The sequence below is a fragment of the Ailuropoda melanoleuca genome, chromosome 20, assembly GCF_002007445.2.
Source record: "Ailuropoda melanoleuca isolate Jingjing chromosome 20, ASM200744v2, whole genome shotgun sequence".
Classification (NCBI taxonomy): domain Eukaryota; kingdom Metazoa; phylum Chordata; class Mammalia; order Carnivora; family Ursidae; genus Ailuropoda; species Ailuropoda melanoleuca.
This window is the reverse complement of record NC_048237.1, coordinates 13501390-13521929: the sequence shown is the minus strand read 5'-3', so window position 1 is coordinate 13521929 and position 20540 is coordinate 13501390. Positions and strand designations below refer to the sequence as shown.

Here is a 20540-nt window from a genome sequence, read left to right as displayed (position 1 = left end):
AACCTACCACACGTAAAATGTAATAGTGAGTCAGATACTGACTGGCTGATTTTGGCAAAAATGAGATTTCTTGGAGGAACTCTGGTTAGCTCACAAAGTCACAGGGAAAACTAGAAGACCAAGATCAGAAAATGAGCAGGAGCGAGGAAGACCATGCAGCCAGAGCCACTGCTAAACAAAGTCAAACCACAGAACCCACCAGCTCACGCCACCCTTGGCACTGCTGTCCCCACAGCCCCCAGCAAATGGCTGTTCCTGTCACTCTTCCCGGTAGCAAAAGAACTCCCAACTTTCCCTGCTTCGCTGTTACTCATTCCCAATTCGAAGTCCAGGGCACATGCCCCCAATTGGCCAAGTCTCCGTCACATTTCTATATCACAGCTGCGTGGAAAGTGGGGAAATTAAGCATCAGTGATTGTCAACTTTCAGAAACCTCCCATAACATAGGAAAGGAATTCAGATACTGGAAACAAAAACAAAAGCAAAAACGAAAACCAGATAGTCCAGCATGCTTTTTCTCTTGTATTGGAAAGCCGATCTAATCATGAAAAGATTAACACAATCTTCAAATGGTACCTTTAAAAGTATACCCTAAAAATAAGATGTCAGTATTGCCCTATAGCTGTAGAAACTAGAAAATGAGAGATATTAATAACTTTACAGTAAAGCAGCTTTCATAACAACACAAGTAAAAATATGCATAGAAGAATATAATCACTACATATAATATCTAAGATATATATATAAAATAATCTAACTCCTCTTAGAAAATCACCTTCTCATGATACTTTGCCCAAAGTATGTCATTTTAACACACAAGAATTACAGAGATGAGAGTGTCATAAAGCGAGTGAGAATGAGTCCCTTCTCTTTAACCACAGAGCATAGGCAAATATGTAAACAGTACGCAGTGACTAAAATTTTACCAACCTGCTGCCATGGCTGACTATACGCTATAATCACTAAGGGTGGAATTTCTCATCCTAAAACACCGAGTCTGTCAAAATAGATGTAATAGCTTTCTCTGATGCCTCCTGGGCTTGGAGGATCCTTTGAAAAAATCCTCCCTATTCCATCCTGATTCCTCACTAGTCCCTTTATTGATTTTCTGCAGCTGTTTTTCTTAAGCATATGAAGCAAATTATTCTAGTTGGTTCCTCCTGACATCTGCTGATAAATCTACTTTAACTTGTTCAATTTCCTAGAGCTGTACTACAATCCTTAGGAGAATCTTTGACTCTTCCTTTCTTTCTCTTCTTTATGCTTGTGATTCTCTGGTGGTGCTCTCAGGATTCTAATTACACTCTCTTTGTTGGCTCCAATGACACTCCTGGTCTCAATTCACCCTGTATCTTCTTCTCAGAGTTCCCCACATCCCCGATAACATCACACCAATGCCTGAAGTGATACACAAACTAGTCTCCCCTTGCTTGCAAGGAAAAGGTGAAGTACTCCAGAGTAAGTCTGACGTATTTCTGCCACATCTTTTACCACGAGTGTGATGCCCACATCTCTGTGACAGCCACGTTCTCCAGTCTGGCTCAAGTCCAATCTTCCTGCATCCTGACTCTCCACCCTGTCCCATGGCATTAAGCTCTCAGCCATTTAGAGACCGAAGTTAGACATCATCATTCCTCTACTTGAGTGTCACTTATGAAAAGCATCCCGCTTTGCCCATGACACTGACAAACAGAAAACACGATAGCACAATGGGGTTTTGTGACAAACGCAGAAGTCATCGCAGAGAAAGTTCTAAAAGCCTGTGCTGTGCGGGTAAACACTCACCCTGTAAATGCAAAGTCGTTTTTGATTTTCCCCCATCCCGTTCCACCCGAGTGTCTCCCCACCCCCCCGCTCGCTGCAGCAAATCTTGGCGTCTTTGTCTCATCTCCCATTCCTCTCGCTTCTCCACCCTCCTAAGACCCCTGAACTCAATACTCTGCCTGCTCTCTGGCTTGCAATTATCCTCTACTATGGCTTCTTCTGGCCTGGAAGTGACCACGCCTGGTGTCCTTTCCAGACTCATCCCCAGCCTTTGTACTTCCATGACTTCGTCTCTCTCCTCCAGGTCCCTCCTCTCCCTTTCACACCCTTCTCCCCGCAGGGGGAGGTGAGCTGTGTTGCTGACCCTCCTCTTCCCACACAATAATACACACGAGCTGTCTTAGCAGCCGAGCCTGGCATTAGCACGGTCTCACTTCAGAACTTTCCACTGAGGCCAAAGGAGCCCCTGACAGGAGTCACTATACCATGCCTTTGGGTCTCTGGGGACCCCCAAACCACTTCAGAATACTCCAAACCAATCTTCCAGGCACTTTGCAGGAGGCTGGCTCCACTTCAGCAAAGTGCCCTGCACTGAAAGACGCCGTCTTTTCCATCGGTAACTAGTGCAGTTAATGAGAGCACTGGACACACCGGCACTAAGGAAATTAGCCAGAATTTAATTCTGCCAATAAATTGCCTTGGGCTTGATGGCTCACCAAGAGCTTCCCCCGGGGCCCACTTTAAATCGTAGGTGTGTTTTAGGTCTTCATAAATCAGACAATATCGGCTCCTGGGCTGCAATAAAATGTCTTTGCTATAATAATCTGTTATTATGTTTATGAATCTGCTCAGCACTTGGCATATCTTCTGTAACAATTTAACACACCCCTAAACACGCACGTTTGTGAGGGTCTGTAAGATAAACCCAAGACACACAGTAGCAATATATGCTGTATTTCTTCCTTGGCCTTCCTCCATTTTTCTCTCTTAAACCACCTTCTCATTAGAATACCTGTTAATACAGTGAATGGGCTTTGTTTGACTTAAATCAAGCACATTTTCCACAGGTTAACAAACTGTTGGTTGTATTCATTGCTTGGAAATTTCCTTTGGTTGTAAATTTTGATTTACGTAAATTTTTTGATTAAGTAAATTTCATCCAAACCTCACATATATAGTGCTGACAGTATAACAATTGGGAATAAATGAATGTACAGCATTCTTTTTTATTTTTAGGAAAAAAACAGGGTTCAGCTATTTCCGGCTTCTAATTTTGCACCTTTTTATCTGCTCTGAAAAATACTGTGATATCTCTCAACACCTCAACTTCATCGGGAGACTTCAGTCCCCGTCCTCATGTGAGAAGCATCATGTCCTTTATTTCTGAGGACCCATTCCCATCTGCCCACACACATGAGAAGTACCTCAATCCAGGAAAACAGTAAATGCAAGAAAGAGACTACAAAATATTAAATTAAACCTCAGCATATCTTCCATTCATTTTTTACACATCTATATACATGCCAATATATTTCTGTGTATTTGTATAGGGATATATTTCTTTGTTTAATAAGTTTGGGAATCATACCATACATATTATAACTCAATTTTTCATTTCACAACATCTATGAACACTTTTTCGATGCTTGTTTTTTTTTGGATATGTTTGCCTGTAACTAAAAAATAAATTTAAGTTTCATAAACAAAACAAATGTACCATCTAGCCAGAAATACATGCAAAAGCTAAAGCAGTGGGTTTAGACATCATCATTCCTTTACTTAGGTGTCACTTATGAAAATAATCCCACTTTGTCCATGACACTGGCAAACAGAAAACACAATAGCATAATGGGATTTTGTCAAAAATGCAGAAGTCGTCACAGAGAAAGTTCTAAAAGCCTCTGTTGTATGGATTATTCTTTTAGTAATTTGTTTTAATGAACTTTTTTTTTTTAATTTGATAGAGATAGAGACAGCCAGCGAGAGAGGGAACACAAGCAGGGGGAGTAGGAGAGGAAGAAGCAGGCTCATAGTGGAGGAGCCTGATGTGGGGCTCGATCCCAGAACGCCGGGATCACGCCCTGAGCCAAAGGCAGACGCTCAACTGCTGTGCCACCCAGGCGCCCCATAATGTACTTCTTTAACCAAATTTTAATTTCTTTCTTTCTGTTTTGCAAACCATTAAATAATCAAGTTTACTTTTTGTTAAAAAGAAACAGCATTCAGGGGCGCCTGGGTGGCACAGCGGTTGGNATAGAGACAGCCAGCGAGAGAGGGAACACAAGCAGGGGGAGTAGGAGAGGAAGAAGCAGGCTCATAGTGGAGGAGCCTGATGTGGGGCTCGATCCCAGAACGCCGGGATCACGCCCTGAGCCGAAGGCAGACGCTCAACTGCTGTGCCACCCAGGCGCCCCATATGTACTTCTTTAACCAAATTTTAATTTCTTTCTTTCTGTTTTGCAAACCATTAAATAATCAAGTTTACTTTTTGTTAAAAAGAAACAGCATTCAGGGGCGCCTGACTGGCTCACTTGGTTAAGCACCTGACTCTTGATTTCAGTTCAGGTCGTGGGATTGAGCCCCCTAGTCGGGGTCCTAGCTCAGCAGAGAGTCTGCTTGAGACTCTCTCCCCTCCCTCTGCTCCTCCCCCCACTTGCCCATGCACGCGCTTTCTCTCTCTCTCTCAAATAAATCTTAAAAAATAAATAAAAGAAACGGCATTCAGAACAAGGTCATTCTCCCAGGTGGACCCAATTATTTAGTTCTTGCGGTGAAGAAAAAGACCAAGAAATTATTTATTTATTTTTAAAGATTTTATTTATTTATTTGAGAGAGAGGGCTTGAGAGCAAGAGGGAGCACAAGTAGCAGAGAGGGAGGAGCAGACTCCCCACCAAGCAGGGTACCCAGTGCAGGGCTCTATTCCAGGACCCTGAGATCGTGACCTGAGCCGAAGGCAGACATTTAACTGACTGAGCCACCCAGGTGCTCCAAGACCAAGAATTCATATAAAATTATTGAATGCATTCATGTCAAAAACAATGTATAATTAAATAAATGTCATGCTGGTATAAATCTTTTCTTATGTGACTTCTGAAAACCTTAACTAATGCTTCCAAAATCATCCCCTGCCTATATACAACGTGATGTACCCAACATAAAAAAGTATTCAGAAATGGTTATGTCCAGCAAGTACAAAGCAGAGCCCTTTTACCCTACAGATTTAAGAGTCAGAAGTTACAGACAGACTGAGAGTGAAGTTTCCTTGTTCACTTCTTTTTTTTTTAACTGGACAAACAATTCTGCACTGGAAGAGAGATCACAAATCCATTCAAACATGGATGAAAAAATCCATTGTCTCTGTAAAATAAACCCTTTTCTTCAAACAGCTGCCAAAGAGAAGCCACCAGCTGGCATGATGATGTGGCCAGCAAAGCTGGCTAACGTGGAGATGATTATAAAATGGCAACATCCCGGGGGCCTGAGCATTCCCGGCCAGAGTCCACAGAGTAGGTGGCCAGCAACTAGAATCCCCTGGGGCAAGTCCCCATCTTTGCAGGCCATCTGGCACAGAATACACAGACCTGTTGGCAGCCAACTCTGGTTCTGACAACTTCCAAACCAATTTCCCACATGTGACTCTGAATGGAGGCGCCAACGAGGGAGGCTTCTGAACTGGGCTATGCTATTATCGTACACGGGCCCATTCTCTTGAAGCAACCAAGTGAGCACACAGGCTCAAGCCCTGGGTCCAGGGTGCAGCTTGGCCGATGGACAAAGAAATAATACTAAAATTTTAGGGCCTCAAATATATACATGGTAGTTCAGGATATGATGCCACTGCCCATTGTTGCTCTGAGGAAATTCTCTACCAGATTTTATCTCACACAGGGGATTCCTCACCAGATCCATACTTTTCCACCAGACCAGAATGGTTCTCCAGTTTCACCCCTCATGCCCAGGAACAAAGCAGAAGTTCTACAGAAGGAGAGATTGTGAGACTGGACTCAGCCCTTCCCCACACGTGATTCAGACCCAATCTCAACAAGCGCAGGGGATGGTCCCTTCTCTCTCAGCACAAGACCTGGTCTCCAATGCTGAGAAGGTGTGGGCTCCCTCCAGGCTAGTCACACATGCACATCCCAGACCGACCACATCCACACACATCTGTCCCTCCTTCTCCCCATCTCAGAGAAGCAGACCTCCTCTCCCCAACAACCCATGCTTTTATTCTGCCCCTTGCCTTCTTCAAGATCCCACTGATCACCTCCTTTTTCACCTCATTCTGTCACATTTCACTGCTCCTTCCCCACTGCCCACGAATACATTCAGGTTCTCAACCGCCAGACTGTAACTTCTAGCTTCCAGTTGGCTTCCTTCCCTTTACTGCTCAACTTCTTGAGAGGGGACCCTATACTAGCCCTCTATCCTTAACCCTGTCCCCCTCCCTTTATGAATATCCATTTATTCCAACCATCCAAGTTGAATTCCATTTCCTGTGAGGGCTCTGATGATACACTTTCCAAATCTCAGTTTTCTTGTCCTTAAAATCAGGATAACAATATTGTACTCCTTAGGATGAAGGCAAAATTATTAAAACAAAGAGACCTCAAATTATGGTGGCTTACTGTAAATGCCTATTCCTCTCTTACATAACAGTCCTGAGAAGACCAGTTATCAGGAAAGCCACACTCCATGTGATGACTCAGAGAACCAGGATTTTTCTGTTGTTGGTTCATCAGATTTTCATGTGCATATGAATCAGCCAGGGCTCTTGCTAAAAATGCAGATTCTGATTAGGGGTGGGGGGCGGCTGAGAGTCTGCATTTCTAACAAGCTCCCATATGATGTCAGACCTCCAGGCTGTGGACCATACTCTGAATAAGAAGAGTGTAGGGCACTGTTCATGCCTGTTTGATGAAAGCTGGGTCACAGGCACCTCTGTTTTCCTGCTCTTAAGAAGGGAAACAGGGGTATCTGGCTGGCTCAGTCAGAAAAGTGGACAACTCTTGATCTCAGGGTTATGAGTTTGAGCCCCACGTTGGGCATGCAGGCTACTTAAAAAATTTTTTCTTAAAAAGGGGTGCCTGGGTAGGTCAGTTGGTTAAGTGTCTAGGTCTTGATCTCATTTCAGGTCTTGATCTCAGGGTTGTGAATTCAAGCCCTGCACTGGACTTCATGCCAGGTGTGGAGCCTACTTTAAAAAAAAGGGGGGAGGGGGAGAAGACATTTTGAAGCATGCCCAGTGTCTCAAGACCCAGGTTCAGAAGTGGCCCCTATCTGCTCACATTCTACAGGCAAACATCAATCCTGTGGCCATACCTGGATGCAAACAAGAGAGAGGACACAGGCATTATTTTTATTGATTACAGTGTTTTTCTAAGGGGGACTGAGAACAAAGAGCAGATATGTTCGAGTACGGAATTCTCTTCAAAACCAAGACAGTGACTGGAATGTCAGTGGACCTTCCACCTACACTGGAGTTAAATGGCAGAGGATGGTGATGTTACATTTCTACTGGAGCTCCTAATAGTTTGTTGAGAAGTAGAATTATGAGGGTTCTGGCATGAATCACTATAGTGTGACCCTAGGAAGGCAAGTAGGTTCCTAACAGAAAGGGAGGGTGACAATGTGGGGCACTCCAGATTCAGAAGTAGCTATCAGAGTGCCTTGCCCTTGCTGGGTCTCTTTTGGCTCCAGTGACAGTCCCTATATTCCTATATAACTGGGGCATTGTTCAAGATGCAGGACCCCTGCAAAGCTTGGCCCCACGTTGCCTGAGTTGAGGGCAACCAGAGTTATGACATACATCAAATTAGTTTTATCTGTACTAAAGCACAGGTTCTGGAGCAAGACGCTCTGAGTTTAAAACCCGGTTTTGCTACTTGCTGTGTGACCTTGGGCAAATTACTTAAGTAATCTCTCTGTCTTTCAGTTTCTTTATCTGTAAGAAGAGGATAAATACAGCATCTACCTCATGGGGTATTTTGAAGATTAAGTGAGGTGACTTACTTAACGGGCTTCTATGGTACCTGATACATAGTAAGTCTTTCTTTAAAAGTCGTATACATATCAATACATATCATATATAGGATATGATATATATATCTCCACAACTTTATTTCCTTAAGAGGCTGACCTTTAACAGAACCAGCCTAAAGGTTATTTCTCACCATTGTGGTTCCTTTCTTCTTCTCTCAAGCCCTACTTTATTGAGTGAACCCTTCTTGCTGACGCTCACCCCAGACTGAAAGAACAGGCAGCTCAGTCTCTATGGATGATCCCGGCAACCTCGCACACCCTGGCATGATGGACGTGGAAGAAACACATACCAAATTACACTTGGACACAAGGGCATGTGCAGCTTCTCATGAATTGCTTTTATGCCCAACCCCAAAAGAGTAGAAAGTAATCTGATCATCCCTGAAAATATTAAGGACTCAGAACCATGCCTAAGGGTCCATGATGAGGTTAAATCATTTTACAGAACCCCTCCCTCTGCACTTGCCCTCACCGAAAATCTTTCATGAAGTTGGGTTAAAATATCAAGGGCTATATTGAAGAGAAAAAGAAAAGAATTACCAAAAGATTCAAATAAACATGTAAGGTAGAGCTTGATAGAACCTACCCCTAGCTGAAGAGAATAACAAAATGTAACAGGCCAATGTTTTGGCAATTCTTTTTTTAGCACCTTCTGACAAAACCATCTCTTTATCCCTCTGCAGTTATTTTTTTTTAAACGGCCATTCCCATGAGCACACCACCACCCAAAGCTGGTGTCTTTGCCCATCACATCAATTGGAAGTGCCCCCACAGAAAGCTCCACATGGTAGTGTTAGAACAAATGTCCAGTCATTGAGGAACCTTCTCCAGTAAGAATGGGAGCCCTCAAAGTGGATTTGGATTGGACTGTTCCATCCAATCACTTTGTTTTACAGATTAATTCCTTAATCTAGACAACAGAAATGTTTAAGTCCCTGTGTACCAGGCACTGGAGAGGTAAGGAACTAAGTTTTGAGAGTCTAAAGTCTCACAGTTAGTCCAAAGCTTAGACCAGAGGCCATATTTTCTGACCCCTTGCCAAGGCATTCTCCATCCCACCCTGCTGCTCCTAAGGTCTCTCTTACTCTGAGAACATGAGTTAGTATCTGCCGTAGCGTTTATCTTCAGGCAGACAAATTCCTAATTGAAAAACAAACCAACCAACCCACAGGGCACCTGGGTATCAGTCGGTTAAATGTCGGACCCTTGGTTTCAGCTCAGGTCATGATCTCGGGGTCCTGAGATCAGGCCCCGTGTCGGGCTCAGCAGTCAGCGTGGAGTCTGCTTGTCCCTCTCCCTCTGCTCCTCCTCCTGCGCCCTCTCTCTTTCTCCCTCTATTTCTGTCTCATGAATAAATAAAATATTAAAAAAAAAAACACTACAGCAAATTTACAAAGAAAGTCCTCTTTGCTCAGGGCCCAGTTAGACACATAAAAGGCTGACAGAAGCATAATCTCAATTGTTGGGACTGCCTCTGTGCCAGGACCTACTCTAAGTGCTTTGCCTACACTGTCCCATTGAATCCTCACAGCCGCCCTCTCAGATGGGTTACGCATGTTACACAAGTTTAGAGAGGCAAAAAAAAACAAATTGCCCAGGATCTCATAGCCAGTAATTGGTAGGTCCAGGCCTTAAGCTCAGTTCTTTTCAACAAGAAAGTCAGAAATGCAGAACTGTTTTCCATAGCTCTACTGCCTGATACCGTAATACAATAAGCCACTGATTGTACTGGTATTTCTGAAATCATAATTTCTGAGATTATACCAGAGTTTTGGCATATGCAGAGTCACACAGTATTATTAAATACTCTGTAACTATGAAACTATCAGATGGGGAGGATTTATCCTTATGCCTTGTGGACCCCTAGGCTCTATCTGCTAAATCACTTTTTTGGGTTTTGCAAACTGGGAAACAAAAGTGACAATATTTTTAAATCAAATAGGATCCATTAGTTATACTGTGCCTATATCTCTATGTAAATGTTAAGAGGTTTCTACTAATTCCCAGAGCCACCTTATCCATCAGTTTCTCTCTAAAGTGGAGAAACCATGCTTGAAGCATAACAGGCACGGCAGCATAATAGAGAACCCTACCGCAAGGGGATTTCCCGTGTGTCTGTAATGTTCCACTAATTAAGTCTTGGAAGCATTTAAGACTGTCTTCACTGTGAATACCCACAGTGCAGCCTTAAAGGAAAAAAATCCATTTCCATGAGTCATGCACCAACAAGAGTGAGCAAATGGATTTGAATTGTTAGAGTCCATAAACATTTGAAATATAGTCTTCTCTCTATGAAAAAGACTAGTTGTTCAGACATGCAGCTTATAGAAGCCAACTTTAGTGAAATATATATATATATTTTTTTCTTTGTAATGTATCAGATAACCTAACACACATGCCATTTGGCTGGGTATGACTTTTTTAATCACAGAGCTCCAGAAGCTAAGGGCACAGACTTCTTGGAACGTGCTAGAGGGAGGTTAGGATGGAAAACTGTTTTGTTTCTAGTAATGGAAAAGGAAACATAACGAAAACATTCATGAAAAACACTGGAGTGCTACATCTTTGCTCTCCCATATTTATATATACCTTCAAACAAATCTCATTATCCACCAAACTCAAAGAAATTAAAACAAAAGTCACCTCTGTGACATTTCACCACCTAAGATTATTCTCTTTCCATCAAAGATGCATAAATCACTTTTTAAGATACAGGTCTACACATGGCTTAGCATAGTAAATCCACTATAGGTCCAGCTTCATACCCATGTATTTAATTAAAAAGCCTACTCTACAATCGAAACAATCCCCTGACTTAGCATAGGCAAATAAGACATGATTTAAGGAAAATACAAGAACCATAGACATAGACATTCCATTTAATCTGCATGGAATGAAGTTTATTCATCAGTTAAATAAGGCTATGGACTTCAACCCACCAGACCTTCATAAAGCAAAAACAATAATAACAATTGAAAGGCATTTTAACTAGGGAACAAAACTGTACTAACACAGTCTGGGGCCTGACCACCACCAGGAATCACAGCATGCATAGGCCACGTCCAAGCTTCATGGCTTCTCTACAAAAGGTCCATTGAAACTCTAACTTCCAGCCTCTTCCTTGATCCTATAGTGATCAATTTACTTTTGGGTCAGCCTTCCTACTACTCCAATGAAGAGGTTCTTACAGCAAGACTCCTGGCTTGCAGAGGAAAAAAAATATTCAAAAATTGGGAATGATACAAGCAGCCAGATCAAAAAAAAAAAGAATAAAGTGCTGATGACTGAGCAAGGACTAGAAGCTCAAGGAACATAAAAATACATAGGACTCTCAGGGATTCTTCAGAGGTTAAAGAGAGGTATCCAAATAAGCCTCGTCCACTTTGGCCTTGAACACTCACTACTGCCGCAGGCACCGGAATGTTCTGTACTGACTACAGGAACATCCTACATCCCGCGTACTGTTGGTTAACACGTCTCTTCCTAACACCTACCTCAGGTAGGTCATGTGAGACCTACCCTGTGCTCCAGGAGGGTAAGGGGCTGTATCTGCCCAGTTTGCTCCAACTTCTGGCACTCTGCTTGGCACAAGGTTTGCACCCATAAATGTTTGCTGGGTCCATGAATTAACTATTTCAAACAATGCTTCCTGCATAACCATGTAGAAAAACTTGGGTCTCAAAACACAGATAATTCTAGCTCTAATTTCCATTTCTTAACTGCATTTAGTTCTTCTAATTAAGTCATAAAAATACAAAACTAACTCACAGGATAGACATGTATGACAGGATTCTGCTGTCTTTTCCATGCCCATTTTAATTGGTTTTCATGGAGCCTGTGCTTGGGAGAATGTGTTTGGTCCGTGGAGATTTTTTTCTTAGTTTCCCTACGTCCAGGGAAGTAGCCTACTAGCTGGGGTTTTAAATTCTATATGACGCATTCAGACATGAATAGGAGTTTATTTCAAAAGGCATATTACAATAAAATAAATGAAAATGACCCCAAACAGATAACTAGAAAGGGACAAATAAATCACGATATGTTTATTACCATTCATATATTTAATAAATTTTCATTATAATATTTTGTAATAATCTACTTTCAAATCTGTTTTCTTTTCTTATCGGACAATATTAAGTCCTTTCTAAAGTGAAATTAAGCAGGTGAATCCAGCAATGACTCCCCACTGATCTTTATGCTAGGCCCTCCTCTGGCCCTTGCTTACCTCCCAGACACATGCCCCATTCCTCCTCCTTTCATTCTTTCCCCAGCCGGACTGAACCACATCTGGTTTTACAAAAGTGCTGAGCTCTCTCTCCCCTCTGAGCGGTTATGTGTGCTGGCCTGTGCCCCGACCTTCCTCTCCCTCCTTGGTCCCTCTGCCTTGTTAACTCCTGTTCATCTTTCAGATCTTAGCTAAGACATCATTTCCTCCAGAAAGCCTTTTCTGAGCACCACTACCCAACATGAAGTTAGGAGCCTCCTCTGTGCCTCTCATAATGCCTAGCTCATACCCCTGTGCTATCCTATTCTTACCAAAGTGATTGCTTATTACCTGTATGTATTCCGAGATAGTAGCCACCTAGTAAGTATTATTGAATGAATGCATGCCAAAAATGAATGCACGCCCGCTAAAGACATGAGATAGATGACAGAATGGTACTTTCCCTTGAGAGTTTGTGTTTTTTACCTCCACTGAATAAATGAATAAGAAAATCGTCTTACATCATGGCCTGTTCCTGATAACAAGTAGTTTCCATGAAACTAAGGCCCAAATTACTGCTTCTGTTTGAAAAGCCTTAATAGTTCCTGAGGCAACTTTACATAATAGAGATGGGAAGATTCTATAATAGTCATAATCCACTAACTGGGGTATATACTGCTTTTAAAAGCCAAATTTTAAAAAGTTTTCATTGCTTATGTGAGAATTATAAATGCTTCATCATACCTAGATCTGTCACCTAATTCACTGAGACTACATAAAGGGAGTCTTTAATTTCCACATTGTTTTAAATGTTCAGTTTCTGTGGGGTTCTGTTTGCCCCTGCACATGGACAATCAATAAATGTTTAATGATGATGGGGATGATCATGATACAATGGCAATAGAAATAAATAACCTAAAAGGATGCCACATTGCCAAGAGCGCGGTTATCCTCTGAAGGCTTTAAACATGTTTTATGCGAGGCTCGTTTTCATAGCCGGACAACATCATGAAAGAAATTCTCGGTTTTAAAAAGAAAACCAATTCTGAAAGATGTTGTTGACATTTGTGACCCCATGGAAATTATTTCAATCTGTGGGCAATTTGTTTTCAGTCTTTGTGTACAGCACAGAAAATTCAGTCGGCTCTCTGTCACACACCACCTATCCCGGCATTCGCTCGCCTTTCTTAGCTCATCAAGATACAAAATAATCTAAACAAAATGACTACACTGACATTTGCTTCAAATACCATAATAATTGCTAAATTGGACTCACCAGAGACAAAAGGAAATTTTATTTTCTGTTGATCACATACATCTTTTTACACATGAAAAACCACGACACTATCATTCTCCACCAGGCTGTTTCTGCCAACAACTGTGACTGATTGGGATTCACATAAAGCCCCCAGCCTCCTACGAGCATGACAAGAGTCAAATTAGGTGGGCTGGGAGCAAAACAAAGAGTTCCAGAAAAGGAATCGTCTCAAACTCAGCATTTTGACAGAGCCTTCTTCGTGCCAGTGTGCAAGCTGCCTCATTAAATGATGTGTAAAGGTCAGAGGTTGATCAACTTCAATTTGGCATGCATATTGAGTAGTTTTTAGTCATCATTTTATATTTCCAAATGAGAAGAGGCAAGAAACACTTCAGGTTAATGGAGCATTTTCTAATGACGATAATTTTAACTCTTCAGAGACAGAATTTCTCATTTAACTTTGGGTTGCTTTTTTTTTTCCCTTAAAGCCACTAAAAGACATTCAAGGCATAAATGTCTAGGTTGCCCTTTTTTGACAGTTTTATTGAGGTATAATTGACATTAAAAAACTGTACATATCTAAAGTGAACCATCTGGTAAGTTTTAACATAGGTATACACAGATGAAACCATCACCTACAATCAAGATAATGAATACAGCCATCATCAGTTTGGCGGGATCTCTTTTGTTCCCTCCTGCCCATTATAATCCCTCCTTCCTACTCTTGCCCCACCTCATTCTCAGGCAACCACTAATCAGCTTTCTATCACTACAGATTAATTTACATACTCAAGAGTTTCTACGAATGGAATCATATAATATGTCCTCTTTGCAGGCTGGCTTCTTTAACTCAGCACAATTCTTTTCAGGTTTATTCATATTGCTCATGTAACAATGGTTAATTTCTTTTATTACTAGTAATATTCCATTACTTGGATATGCAGTAGTTCATCCATTCACTTGTTGATGGACATTTGCATTGTCTGCCAATGCTTATGGTTATTACAGATAAAGTTGTTGTGAACATTCGTGTACGATGTATGGACATATGTTCTCATTCTTTCTTGAGTAAATACCTTAGAGTGCAATGACTGCATCAGAGGGTAGGTCATATTTAACTATTTTCGAAAATGTTTGTATAATTTTACATTCCCATCAGCAGTGTATGAGAGTTCCAGTTGCTCCAAATCCTCACTGACACTTGGAATGGTCAATCCTTTATACAAATAGAAATCTTTGTCTAACCCAAGTCATAAAGGCTTTCACCTCTTTTCTTCTTTACATATTATGGGTTATATTTTATAGTTAGGTCTATGATCCATTTGAGTTCATATCTGTATATGGTGTGATGTATACATGGAAGTTTATTTTTTGTATATAAGTATCAAAAGTACTTGCTTTAGCACCATTTGCTGAACGGATATCCTTTTCCCACTGAATAAGCATTGCACTTTTGTAAAAAAAAAAAAAAAATCTACTGATCTTTCCACTCAGGTTTTTGTAACCTAAAACTACTTTAAGAAGTCTACTAGTTATTTTTAAAATAAAAAGAAATCGACTGATCGTACTGATCTGTGGGGTTCTGTTTGCCCCTGCACTGATCGTACATGTAAGTTATTTTTAAAATAAAAAGAAATCGACTGATCGTACTGATCTGTGGGGTTCTGTTTGCCCCTGCACTGATTGTACATGTGTGGGAGATTATCTTTTTAATTCCCACTCTTTTTTCCATGGGCTACTGAAAACAAAGCATCCAACAGCGGATTTCATTAGAAACATCATAGCAAATACCTGACCCTACGGGATGTTCTAGTATTTGTTATAATCAGAACTCACAAAGATTATGCAAAGGCAAAGAAGAAAACAGAGGTGTAATTTTATATTACAGGGAAAATTTTATATATTTTATATAAAATTTTATATATATACTAAACAAAATAAAAGAAAGAAAAAGACATGAAGCCCCAAGGCTAAAGAATACCGGAGAACAGACAACAGCCAATGAGAGATAAAGACAAAATTTAGGAATCTGGAAAGCAGAAGGATGAATGGCCAATGACCCAGGAGACCAGAGAAAATTAGGAACTAAGTAATTACAGTAAGGAAAGCCAACAAGAAGTAAGCCAAATCTACTGGAGGACCCAGGAATTGGATACCAGTTACCTCTGAAGGCAGGACACCGGATGAAGCTGAAATGGGAAAACTAGTTTCTCTCCATTTGGGTCTTTCCATCTTGTCTCTCTGAAATGACTAATTTGGTCTTCCTCATAGCAGAGTTGTTGAGGTCCAAGAGCAAGTGTCCTAAGAGAGAAAGAATCAAGTGGAAGTGTATTTTTTTAATGATTTAGCCTCAAAAGTAACGTAACATCACTTCTACCACACCTTATTGGTTGGAGTAGTTACAAGTTCCTGCCCAGATTAAGGCAGAAGGTGGGGAGAAGAACAACACAGACCCCACTCTCAGCAAACAGTGTCAGTAACATTGTAAGAACATGTGAGATAGGATATACTGATTGGTACAGCCATCTCTGCAACATAAAATCTGACACAACCACTGACAAATCTGACTGCTTTATTTTATAGATAAGAGAAATCTGTATGACCCAAATCACACAATCAATAGCAGAGCAAGACTAGAAAGTGGGTATCTGAACTCCTAGTCCATGTTCTTTCCCACTAACTTACATTGCCTCTTTGTTTTTTAAGAGAGAGAGAGCACGGGGAGAGAGAGAATGCCATGCAGGCTCCACACCCAGCATGGAGCTGGATGTGGGGCTCAATCTTACAACCCCGAGATCATGAGCTGAGCCAAAATCAAGAGTCAGACAGTCAACCGACTAAGCCACCTAGGCACCCTGCCTCTTAATTTTTGTAAAATTCACACCGGTGAAATTACAGAGTTAATGGGTAGAGAGTATTTAGTATAATTAAAGTCTGATGCCTAGATAAATTCTTCTTGATTCAGTAAATTCAGGCCACAAAGAAAGACTATTCACCAGTAGAGCAATGAAAGGGCATTTTTTAAAATAATTCTCAGACCAAAAACGCTAATGAAATCAATGAAGGAAAGCTTTCACGTTAATTTTCCTCATTGCTGAGTCTAAAGACATTATAAAATCTATGAATATGTTTCCCACAGATAGTTTTATCTTTTTCTCAGAGGAAAGGAGTAATACAAATGATTCTAGTGTGACTTAAATCTCTAACCACAGGAATCTGGCATAGTTCTCTGACCATGCAAAATTTCAACATCATTACTCGTTTTGAGGTATTTTACTCTGCTAGTGTATAAATTAATAGTAATGGATCAATCAGAGGTTACCTATTGTAATGAATGAAAGTGTAATCTTAAATCAGATGTAACTCATCAGCAACAGAAAAGAAGAATAAAAAATAAAAAGGAGATTAAGGACTTCTGCTGGAGGAGCTAGCAGACTAACCTATATGACCAACCCTCATACCAGGAATAACAAGAAAATCTCAATAAGTTACAAAAACAAAGTCATTTTCTAAAGCATTGGAGAGCAACAAAGGCTTCCAGAATTTGAGGGCTAATCCTTGCAAGAAGGTAGATGCATTGGAATGACCGTGACACCTCCTATCACCTGTTCTTTCAAGGCATTTACCAACTCCTGAATGACTCAGGACTAAGTCAAGTGGAAAATAGTGGCTCAGAGATTTTGTCAATCTTATAGGGACAGAAAGATAAAAATTAAAATTTAGGACAGTCAGGAGTTAGAAGCAGGATCTAGGAGAAAAGGGAATCACAGAGAAACTAACTAGAAATTCTTGGCCTCTTTTCCCTTTCAGCAATTTACTAATTCCTAAATCACAAAAGGTGAGAAGCCAGGAAGCCAAACAGAAAGCAAAAGCTAAATCTAAGAGCCAAGTGTCAACTGTCTTTGGTGCTGGAGAGATAAAAATTGAAGTTCAAGGCGCAGTAAGGAAGCGATGATCTGATAAATACCCCAGGCTTCCAGTTCAGAACCCCCAAATGCTATGCCTTTGTAGTAAAGAAAAACAGAAATAGACCAGCTCCGCAAAGACTGAAATTCATCCTTGAAACATCTTTCTCCCTAATTCAATCAATGACTTTCCTTCACTCTTTGTACCATTAAGTAAAAAAAACTTAAACTAACTCCTATCTGGACTAGGATAACATCAGACTAGAACATGGAGAAAAAATTAAAAATGCAAAAAGACAGGGCTCCTAGGTGTCTCAGTCGGTTAAGCATCCAACTCTTGGTTTTGGCTCAGGTCATGATCTCGGGGTTGTGAGATCGAGCTCCACATCGGGCTCAGTGCTGAGCATGGAGTCTGACTGAAGTTCTCTCTCCCTCTCCCTCCCACTCTGCCCCTCTGCTCTCAGGCACATGTGCATGCTCTCTCTCTAAAATAAAATCTTTTAAAAATTCAAAAAGAGCACAAGAGATATGTAGGATATGGCAAATGGCTAATATCTGTACAACCAAAGTTTCAGAGAAGAGGTAAGAAAGAATGATGCAGATGCTCAATGAGAATTTTCAAAAACTAACAAAAGCCATCTCAAGCCCGGGATTAAAGAAACTTTTAAAACACAGGCAGGAGAAATATCCAGAAAACCACACTTAAATGCATGTAAAACTGCTTAAAGCTAAAGTCAAAGAGAACATCTTAAAAGCAGCCAGAGAAGAAAGACACATTACACTTGAAGAAGAAACAATTAGTTGACTTGTCAACAACAACAACAACAAAAAAACAAAGAAAATGCAGTGATAACACTGAATTGCAGGAAGAAGATAACACACCATTTACCATTACATACCTAGCAAAATATCCTCCAAATATGAAAGAAAACTAAAGATATGTCCAGGCACATAAAAACTCAAAGAACTTATTGCCAAAAGACACACACTTAAATAAATATTTAAGTTATTCAGGCAAAAGTACCATGATTTCACAGGGAAGCACAGAAATACAGGATCGAATGGGGAAGGTAAGAGAATGGAGAAGAAAAAGTAAATGTGTGGTCAAATTAAAATGATTATTAACTTTCTAAAACAATAATGACTGGGTGCCTTGGTGGCTCAGTTGGTTAAGCGTCTGACTCTTGATTTCAGCTCAGGTCTTGATCTCAGAGTCGTGGGACTGAGCCCCACATCCGGCTCTGTGCTTAGCGGGGAGTCTGCTTCGGATTCTCTCTCTTCCTCTCCTTCTGCCCCTTCCCCCCTCAAATAAATAAAGAAATCTTTTAAAAATTATATAATAATGATAATGCAGGTTTAAAATATATGTATAAGTGAAATAAACAGCAAATAGCACAAAAGGCAAGGGGGGATGAAATAAGATAAAGTGTTATACAGAGCTTGTATTGATTGGGAAGTGGTAAAAATACTAACTTATAGTAGGTCTATTTAGTCAAGCAAGGATATGTGTTGTAATATCAAGGGCAACTATTAAAAGTTGAGCTTTTGAGCTCAACTATTGAGCTAATAGAGGGGGGAAATTAATTTTAAAATATTTANAGTTGAGCTTTTGAGCTCAACTATTGAGCTAATAGAGGGGGGAAATTAATTTGAAATATTTAATTCATAAATACCAAAAAGAGGAGAAAAGGGAGAACAGACAACATGGGGAAAATACAAAATAAGGGCTAAAACAATGTATATATAACCCNACAACATGGGGAAAATACAAAATAAGGGCTAAATATATCAGTAATTAATTAAATGTGGGAATATATAATAATGCATTGTTATGGTCTGAATGTTTGTATCCCTTCAAAATTCATAGTTTGAAATCTTAATGCCCAAGTAGATGGCAGTAGGTGGGACCTTCCCAGAGGGGCTTAGGTCATGAGGGTGGAGCTCTCATGAATGGATTAGTGCCTTAGAAAAGAGGCTCCAGAGAGATTCCCCAGCCCCATCCTGCATGTGAGGACACAGGACGATGGTGCTGGCTATGAACCAAGAAGAGGGCTTTCAGCAGAAGGTAAACATGCTGACACCTTGATCTTGAACTTTCAGCTGCCAGCACTGTGGGAAATTTTCTGTTGTTTATAAGCTACGCAGTCTGTGGTAGTTTGTGACAGCAGCCAAATGGACTGGCACACACTTATCCAACTCTCAAGGAAGTTTCAGATGTTACAGATTTTTGCTATTACAATAAGGCAACAATTAAACTATAAGTGTGTGACAGTCTCTCTAGAGTGCTATATAAAAGTGGAATCACTAACTTTCATTTCATCAAGTCTTACCAAATTGCTTCCATCATAGGACAGCTCCTCTCCCACCCCATTCTTGCAAATGCTCAGGACTACCAGACTGGTAAAAATTTGCCGATCTGATTGGCATGAAGTACTGCCTCATTGTTTTAATTTGGATTTACCTTAACACAGCTGAAGTTGAATATCTTTCATTTATTAATTATTAGGGTTTCTTCTTCCATGATTTTTTTTTATAGCATTTGCCCTTTTTTATGGAGTTGTGTTTATTTACCTTATTGACTTACCCCTTAATTTAATCCATATAAAATAACGGAATTATTAATAATAATAATTACTTGAATTACTGGGTACATAATGATGCTCTTCATCCAGACAGAAAATAAAGAAATTCAGGCACATTTTTCAGTAGCAGTTAATGAGTTCAGCGTGGGGTCATGTATAGCAAATATCTACTCAAAATGGTTAATTTTCTTTAATCCCTTTAGTATTTAATTCTGTGTGTGGTGCAAAATAAATATCCAATTCTTTTCCCATATAGTCAATTGTCCTAGTAGCATTTATAAAAAGATCTATACTTTCCTTATTGATTTATGCTGCTATCTCTGTTGTATGCCAATGTTCCACATGTATATGTGGTCTCTTTGCCTACCTTTGTGCCAATATTGTACTGTTTTAATTGCTGTCACGTCACATTAAACCTTACTAACCAATAGGGTATCCTTCCTCCAATTCTTTGAATTATTTTGGCTCTTCTAGGCACTTTATTATTCCATATGAATTTTGGTTTCAACTTGTCAAGTTTCAAGATAAAACAATTTGTTGGAACTTTTATTAGAATAAATTGACTTCATAGATTAATTTGTGTAGAAATAACATTGATATTGAGTCTTCTCATCCATAAACTTGTTAAATATCTCCATTTACTTAATTCTACTTTATTTACTTTAATAAAGTTTTATAATTGACTTTTTTAAGGTCTTACATATCCATTGTCAAATATATTCTCAGTACCTTGAAGTTTCTAGCATTATTGCAAATGACATTACTTTTTATATTTTCTAATTTTTTT

The 20540-nt window shown here is 40.1% G+C and overlaps 1 long non-coding RNA gene across 1 annotated transcript in view; it reads right to left on the bottom strand.

The window, feature by feature from the left end:
• Positions 1-15455: 15455 nt before the first annotated feature.
• LOC117797238 overlaps positions 15456-20540 on the bottom strand; it is a 29326-nt gene continuing 24241 nt past the window's right edge. Inside the window, exon 3 of the long non-coding RNA XR_004622171.1 lies at positions 15456-15567. This is a non-coding gene — a long non-coding RNA (uncharacterized LOC117797238). The remainder of the gene's footprint in view (positions 15568-20540) is intronic.